Source organism: Pan troglodytes, chromosome 5, assembly GCF_028858775.2.
Source record: "Pan troglodytes isolate AG18354 chromosome 5, NHGRI_mPanTro3-v2.0_pri, whole genome shotgun sequence".
NCBI lineage: Eukaryota > Metazoa > Chordata > Mammalia > Primates > Hominidae > Pan > Pan troglodytes.
In genome coordinates this window covers 30721717-30730749 of record NC_072403.2, presented here as the reverse complement: position 1 = coordinate 30730749, position 9033 = coordinate 30721717, and the positions used below count along the sequence as shown (strand labels likewise).

Below are 9033 nucleotides of genomic sequence, written 5' to 3'. Positions count from 1 at the left end.
GACAGAACCAATGTATAGCTTAAATGTATTTGATTGATGTCTCACACCTCCCTGAAATGTATAAAACCAAGCTGTGCCCCGACCACCTTGGGCACATGTTCTCAGGACCTCCTGAAGAAGGACTGTGTCACAGGACATGGTCACTCATATTTGGCTCAGAATAAATCTCTTCAAATATTTTATGGAGTTTGACTCTTTTCGTCGACAGAGGCCCTCGGCTGGGGACTCAAGAATGCCCAAATCCTGCCTCGGCCCAGCCATCTCCACTTCCTTTGAGATTCTAGAAGGAGGTTTGCAAGATATAACAGCATGTAAGATACCATAGCAGGTTCCCCTTTATTTTCAAGTAGGTTCCTGTAACTGCCTCTTTAGGGATCCTGGTTAAGCTATGCTGCAGCACAAAATTTAGGCTCAGGACATAAGTAGAGTCTTTCTGCCCAGCAGAATTGAGGATTCCTGAAGGTTTAGAGAAATAGAGGAGAGAAAAAAGAGCAAATGTCTCTGCCTAGAAGGCACCTGCTGTCCCAGGAGAAGTAAAAGGGAAAAGTGCACTTTAGTGACCTCTCCCTGTAGCAGAAGTGTGCCATTCACTGTTTTAGAACCTAATCAGATTAGCAGCGCCTCTTCTAGGACAGGAGCAAAGATGGAGATTGGAAAAGAAAGACTTTCTCTTGTTTCTTCTTCACCCTACTGTGAGGGAAAGGGCTTTTAAAACTACATTTGAATTACATTTGAATTTTAAAAAATAAACAGGATGAGCAGTATTCTCTGCTGTTTTGATGCAGTTAGCATAAATGCTAAGAGATAACAATGAGCAAGGAAAATAACCATTTATTTTCCTTCATCTTTTTTATAAAGCAATATTTAGTAATCTGCAGTTTTAGCAAAGAAAAAAATTGAAACTCAATAAACGAGTATATAAGAATAGGCCAGGTGCGATGGCTCACACCTGTAATCCCAGCACTTTGGGAGGCCAAGGCAGGCGGATCACTTGAGGTCGGGAGTTCAAGACCAGCCTGGCCAACATGGAGAAACTCCGTCTCTACTAAAAATACAAAAATTAGCTGGGCATGGTGGCAGGCGCTTGTAATCCAAGTTACTCAGGAGGCTGAGGCAGGAGAATCACTTAAACCCAGGAGGTGGAAGTTGCAGTGAGCTGATATGGAGCCAGTGCACTCCAGCCTGGGTGACAGAGCGAGACTCCCATCATCTCAAAAAAAAAAAAAAAAAAAAAGAGTATATAAGAGTATCAAATAACAATGCAGATATTTGAAAAATGAATTTAAGTGTCTAGAGCTAGACAAAACACAGCCCTACACCAGAGGCATTTGAACCAGAGAAACTCCATCTTGAATAGGGCCTGGGTAAAGTAAAGCTGAATCTTACTGGACTTCATTCCAGGAGGTTAGGCACTCTAAGTCATAGGATGAGATAGGAGGCCAGCACAAGATATAGGTCACAAAGACGTTGCTGATAAAACAACATGTGATAAAGATGCGGGCTAAAACCCACCGAAACCAAGATGGCGATGACAGTGACCTCTGGTGGTCCTCATTGCTTATTATAAGCTAATTATAATGCATTAGCATGCTAAAATACACACCCACCAGCGCCATAACAGTTTACAAATGCCATGGCAACGTGAAGTAGTTACCCCATATGGTCTAAAAAGGGGAGGAGCCCTCAGCTCTGGGAACTGCCCACCCCTTTCCTGGAAAACTCATGAATAATCCACCCCTTGTTTAGCATATAATCAAGAAATACTAAAAGTATAGTTAGTCAAGCAGCCCACGCTGTTGCTGTGTCTATGGACACATTCTTTTATTCCTTTACTTAACAAACTTGCTTTCCCTATACTGTGTTGACTCGCCCCAAATTCTTTCTCACATGAGATCTAAGAACCCTTTCTTGGGGTCTGGATCAGGGACCCCTTTCTGGTAACACCTAGAATACTAAAGAAATAGGTATATGTGCTCTGGGTCACCATAATTATTCTGAGAAATTATAGGACACATAAAGAGAAACCAAAAGACTGAGGGGGAAAAACTCAACATTTTTTTTTTTGAGACTGAGTCTTGCTGTGTGGCCCAGGCTGGAGTACAGTGGTGCGATCTCAGCTCACTACAGCCTCCGCCTCCCAGGTTCAAGTGATTCTCCTGCCTCAGCCTCCTGAGTAGCTGGGATTACAGGCACGTGCCACCATGCCCAGCTAATTTTCGTATTTTTAATAGAGATGGGTTTTCACTGTCTTGGCCAGGATGGTCTCAATCTCTTGACCTTGTGATCTGCCTACCTCGGCCTCCCAAAGTGCTGGGATTATGGGCATGAGCCACCACTCCCAGCCCTCAAAAATTTTTAAAAAGAGAAGAAAGTTTAATCAAAATTGGAATTAGTAAACTTGGAATTGGCTGTTGGTAAATTGTGAACAAACACCACTGTACAAGCACTTTGCAAGGACTTATGTAAGATGAGATGATAATAGAAGCCACCCTATATGTTCTGTGAGCAAACCCTTTCAATTGAGACTCTTTTTAAAAAAAAAATGGCTGGGGGGTGGGTAGGGAGGCACAGTTATGGTGGTAAATCAATGAATAACAGACATAATTCCAGCAAAATGATGAGCAAAACTTATCATGTTGTCCTTGGAGACAAGATGAAGAAATGTGATAGGTGACTCAGCAGTTTGGACAATCTGAACAGGGTTAATGAATTGATACATTAAGAACAACTTGACCAAGAGTCTCTGTGACATCTCACAAAGCTCTGCCCTATCACTGTCCTGTTTGGCAACATTACCAGTAATTTATATGCTGGCACAGAGGCATGCTTATCAGGTTTAAAGATTACCCAAAACTAGGAGGGATAGCTAATATAATGGCTTCACTAAAGATTCACAATTACCTCCACAGGCTGGAATCTCAGTCTCAAATGTCAACAGGTTGACATTTTGACTAGAATAAATGTAAAGGATATTTTTAGATTAAAACAATTTTTTTTTATTGTTTGTTTTTTTTTTTTTGTTTTTTCTGAAAACCAGAGGGGTAGTGACCAGGCTTGGTTGCAACTCATAAAACAAACAAAAAACTTAAAGTTTCTTTTTGAAATGAAGATGAAGTATAGGATGGAAAAAACTAAAGTTTTCATTGATTATGCATTAAAAGGAACCAGCTCTACAATGCAGCTGTTGAAAAAGTTAATACTGCTTTGGACAAATCATTAAAAACAATAGTAGTCATTTATTGAGAGGGAATTATGAGCACTGGCTCTGGAGCTAGACTGGCTGGGTGACACTGGACAAATTCTTTCATCTCTTTGTGACCACATTCCTCCATTTTTAAAATCAGGGTGATATGATTTGGCTGTGTCCCCACCCAAATCTCATCTTGAATTCCCACATCTCATGGGAGGGACCCAGTGGGAGGTGATTGAATCATGGGGGCAGATCTTTCCCATGCTGTTCTCATGATAGTGAATGGGTCTCACGAGATCTGATGGTATTATAAGGGAGTGTTTCCCTGTACAAGCTCTCTTCTCTTGTCTGCCACCATGTGAGACGTGCCTTTCACCTTCCACCATGATTATGAGGCCTCCCCAGTCATGTAGCACTGTAAGTCCAATAAACCTCTTTCTTTTGTAAATTCCCCAGTCTCAGGTATGTCTTTATCAGCAGCATGAAAACAGACCAATACAGGGTGGTAAGAATAATACCTACTTAATAGAGCTCTTTTGAATAACTCAATGAGATAATACATATAAAAATTTACAACAGTGCTCAATAAATGTTAGCTGTTATTATTCTGTTCCGGACACTTTACACACATTTGTATGTGTATGTATGTGGCTTTTTATTTAATTACATGTATTCATTGCAAAGTAATACACATATTAAAACAATGCTAAAAGGTATACACTGAAAAATTATCCCTTAATTATCAGTCCTTCTGCTGAGAGATTAAATTAAAATGCACCTTTCATTTTTATGTACTAATGGGTGCATGGACTGCACAATGCTCTGCACCTTTTCCTCCCCACATGGGTATCTTGGAGACATTTCCCTATCAGTATATGTAGATCTATTCCATTCTTCGGTTTTGTTTTGTTTCCCTCTAGAGACATGGGGTTTCGCTATGTTGCCCAGACTGGTGTCCAATTCCTGGGCACAGGTGATCCTCCTGCCTCAGCCTTCCAAGTAGCTGGGACTACAGGTGTGCACCACCACACCTGGCTTATTCCATTTTTTAAGCTGCATAGTATTCCACTGTGTAGATGTGCCATAATTTATTTACCAGATCCCCAAACCACAGTTATTTAAGTTTGTATTCAGTCTATTTTTTTCCACAAACAATGCTGCTATGAACTTCCTTGTAGCTCAGATACTGGAGTCAGATTGTCTGGGTTTAAATACCTGTGCTGTCACTTATTAACTGTGAGCACGGGTAAATGTCTGAGCTTTACCAACCTTGACTTCCTAAAGTGTAAAATAGGGGTAATAATAGTGCCAAACTCATAGCGTTCTTGTAAGGATTAAATGGAGAGTACCTTGCTTGATGCTCCTACATAGTAAGCTCTCAACGAACATAAAATACTTCCCTTCCTAACTTTCCAACTTTACATACATTTGAGTTTGTAGAGTGAATTCTTAGAAGTAGAATTGCAGATTCAAGGGTGTTCGTTCAAAACTCTGGCAGATAACATCAAATTGTCCTTTGTGTTGGATCATGTTTTCCTCTCTAGATACACGCTCTACCTGTCCTGACCCTGCTCTGTACTCCAGAAGGCTATAAATATCTAGCATCCAGTGTCCATTCAGGACCTCTGTGAGAGATGGGAAGGCAGAAGGAAAGAGCCCCAGGCCTCTGTTTCGCAATGGCTACATTCCCTTATCAGAAGCCAGCTTCCATTAAGCAGCTCCTCCCCAGTGGCTACTAAGTCCACCATGTTCCTTTTTTAAAAACATATTTTTATTTTTTAATAAGACAGAGTCTCTCTCAGTTGCCCAGGCTGGAGTGCAGTGGTGCAATCACAGCTCACTGTAGCCTTGACCTCCTGGGCTAAGGTGATCCTCCTGCCTCAGCCTCCAGAGTATTTGGGACCACAGGCATCTGCCACTACATCCAGCTAAGTTTTTAAAAAATTATTTGTAGAGACAGAGTCTCCCTGTTTCCCAGGCTGGTCTCAAACTCCTGGACTCAAGCAATCCTCTTCCTTGGCCTGCCAAAGTGTTGGGATTACAGGCATGAGCCACCAAACCTAGTCCCCACCATGTTTCAAGAAAAGCTCTCTCCCTTTGCCCTGTCAGTCAGATTGGGTAGAAACTGTTTCCTGCAGTTTCTTGTCCCTGGATCTTTCACCAGCCCTTGCAGGTTCCCCTAACCCTGAGTATATCTCTATAACTAATCTTTTGGTTAAACTTCCTTCAGTTACTCTTTCAACATGCCGTCTGACTGGCACACTATCCAATTCACACTCTCACTGCTTCACTATGAGAATATTTGTTTTCCCACACTCTTGCTGATATTGGCATGTCAAATGTTTTAAAGATTTTATATAAAAGACTCCTTTAATTTTTTATTTTTTCTGGGCACCAGTGCCATTATTTATCTTTTATCACAGGTAGTGTTTCCTTTTAAACTTCAGTTTCTTAAAGGCCTTTGCATAAGTATAGATACTTATTATTTCTTCAATATTGTATTAGTTCAATTAAAAATATCAGAAAATTCAGCCAAAATAATATGAAGAACTATTGAAGACATTAAAAACTTTACCCCAGGCCGGGCTCGGTGGCTCATCCCTGTAATCCCAGCACTTTGGGAGGCTGAGGCGGGCGGATCACGAGGTCAGGAGATCGAGACTACCCTGGCTAACACAGTGAAACCCTGTCTCTACTAAAAATACAAAAAATTAGCCGGGCGCAGTGGTGGGCGCCTGTAGTCCCAACTACTCGGGAGGCTGAGGCAGGAGAATGGCGTGAACCCAGGAGGCGGAGTTTCCAGTGAGCCAAGATCGCACCACTGCACTACAGCCTGGGCAATAGAGCAAGACTCCGTCTCAAAAAAAAAAAAAAAAACTTTACCCCAATAAAATTTTTTAGGTGTGGTGATGACTTGTGGCTGTGTTTTTTAAATGAGAAAAACCCTTATCTTTAGAGATATCCTCTAAAATAATTACAAGTAAAATGGTATGATATATTAGATTTACTTCAAAATTCTCCAGAAAAATAGACAATAGAGTATGGGGAATACATGGAAGAAGACTGGGAAAGGGTAGGTAATTGTTGAAAGTAGGTGATGGGTATGTGGTGTATCATTATATCCACTCTTTCCCATTCTGTTCCCATTCATTATCTCCAACTTCATGTGCTAAAAGTCCCAAAATAAGAAATTAACCCACAAACAAAGCCAATAGCAACAATAAACAAAGAAATAAAAAGATAACTAAACATCCAAGTTGAGGAGAAGGATAGCCAGTGAGATCCCCAGGTGGGGAAGCTGCTCCAGCACTGCCCAGTCAGGATCAAGATGACCGTCACCTTTAACAACCACAGGAAGCCACAGCTCTCCAAGTTCCACCAGCTCTACAGTGAAGACACACAACAGCAAATCATCAGGGAGACTTTCCACTTGGTATTTAAGAGAGATGAAAATGTCTGTAAGTTTCTAGAAGGAGGATTATTAATTGGAGGATAGGACAACAAACTGATTTCTAGACCTCACATAATAACATATTTTGTCTTTTGTGTGGGTTCTTCAGAAAATGAACTTGGTGTTTTAGATCTAATTTGAGTATTTGTGAAACATTAGGCAAGTGTTTTTGAAAATGTCTGTGAACTGGATTTCATCTTCCATGTGGCTCACATTATTCTTGTAGAAATGATATTGGGAGAATGGTATTAGAGACTGTATTAGTTTGTTTTCACACTGCTATAAAGACATACCTGAGACTGGGTAATTTATAAAGAAAAGACATTGAATTGACTCATAGTTTCATATGGCTGTGGAGGCCTTGGGAAACTTACAATCATGATGGAAGAGGAAGCAGGCACGTCTTACATGGTGGCAGGAGAGAGCTAAGAGTGAAGGGGGAAGAGATCTTATAAAACCATCGGATCTCATGAGAACTCACTCACTATCACGAGAACAGCCTGGGGGAACCTCCCCCATGATCCAATTACCTCCTTCCCTTGACATGTGGGGATTACAGGTCCCTCCCTTGACCTGTGGGGATTACAATTTGAGATGAAATTTGGGTGGGGACACAGAGTCAAACCAGATCAGAGACCAACAAGAATGAGCTTGTTACACAAATTAATGTGCAAAATAAGCTGAAAAAAACAAAGGTTGGCTTTACAGGAACCTAGCAGCCCATGCTGTATCAGCTGTATAGAATATAAACCCTCCCAAGAGTCCAAGAAACATTAACACTGGTGACATCGGTATAAAAGTGCCAAACCTGCCCTCTTTTAGATAAAAAATGTAAAAGACTATTTTCAGTAAAATCCAGGGGAAAAAGTCATCCAAGTTTACCTTGTAGTTGTTTACCAAAACTAAAGGAGAGTCTTAACTTTTGCTCTTGGATTTAAGTCAAGGTACTGTACAGAAGTTATATAAAATCGGTATGTGAAGTTCAATGTACCTTTTCTTGTTCAGTGATTTTTAAAGAAATCAGATAGTTCCAGTGTGATTTGTTTTCTTTTCTAAACTGTCTTTCTATGCCCACCAAAGTCATTCCCTATATATTGGCTACTATGATATTTTGGAAAGTGTTTGTGATATTTCGTTATGTATCACCCAAAACATTGGTATTTTGTATGGATTACAAGTGCAGCATTCCTTAAGTCTTTCTGCTATCTGTGACAATTGTCACTTAAAGAACTAAGTGTATATTGTGTGAAAATATTATGACTTATTTATTTATTTATTTGAGACAGAGTCTCACTCTGTCACCCAGGCTGGAGTGCCATGGCGCGATCTCAGCTCACTGCAACCACCACCTCCTGGGTTCAAGAGAGTCTCATGCCTCAGCCTCCCAAATAGCTGGGATTACAGGCATGCATCATCACGTCCAGCTAATTTTTGTATTTTTAGTAGAGACAGGGTTGGCCAGGCTGGTCTCGAACTCCTGACCTCAAGTGATCTGCCTACCTGGACCTCCTAAATTGCTAGGATTACAGGCATGAGCCACCACACCTGGCCATGACCTTTTTTCTTAGTTTAAATAAACTGCAATACAAAAATTCAAGTGAAACAATTTTTATAGGTCTATAACACAATATTATCTGCAGTCCATTAGATTAGGTATGGCTGTGAACATTTAATCATAACTTTTCAGTTGCAATTTTATGTTCACATTATATTTGGATACCTCTCAATATTTTTAAAAGAAAATTTTCAACCATATATGGCTGGTCCACAGATTTGTCACATCCCCTTTGTTTTGAAAATTTTCAAATGTATATGAAAATGGAAAGAATATTATTATGAAAGCCTGTATACTCTCTGCCTAGATTCAACAACTGTCATCTCGACACATTTATTTAACGCTCTGTATATCGTTTTTTAAAAACTGAACCATTTGAAAGTCATTATGACACTTTTGCTTCTTCTAGTTCCTCTCCCTCTTCCTGAGTTTTTAGTTTTGTTTTCCGACTTCCTATACGTGGGTTCCTTTTTCTAGCAACCTTACATAGCCTTCTTAAAAAGGAGAAAAGTTCTCTTAACTTTATGTTCATCTCCAGCTACCACCATCTGTCTCTTTCTTTCTCACAGCCCACTTTCTCGAAGCAGAGTCCACACTGCTGTTTCTACTTCCTCCCTCTCAGTGGGCCTCACTGGACTGTGGTGTGCCATCCACACAACTTCACCTTGGCACCATCTGGAGCCTCACGACTGGGAAACTCAACAGAGGCCAGGCTCCTCTCTTTGGCATATTTCATACTGTTGAGCTCCATCTTGAAATCCGTTCCTCCGGCCAGGGCATCGTTCACTTCTGACTCACCTGCTTTTCCAGCTGTCCCTGCTCGGGACCCTTCATCAA

At 40.7% G+C, this 9033-nt stretch overlaps 1 pseudogene; it reads left to right on the top strand.

Annotated features, from left to right (window-relative positions):
* The first annotated feature begins 6518 nt into the window (after positions 1 to 6518).
* On the top strand, positions 6519 to 7467 carry LOC104006763 (AP-3 complex subunit sigma-1-like; annotated as a pseudogene).
* The last annotated feature ends 1566 nt before the right edge of the window (positions 7468 to 9033 follow it).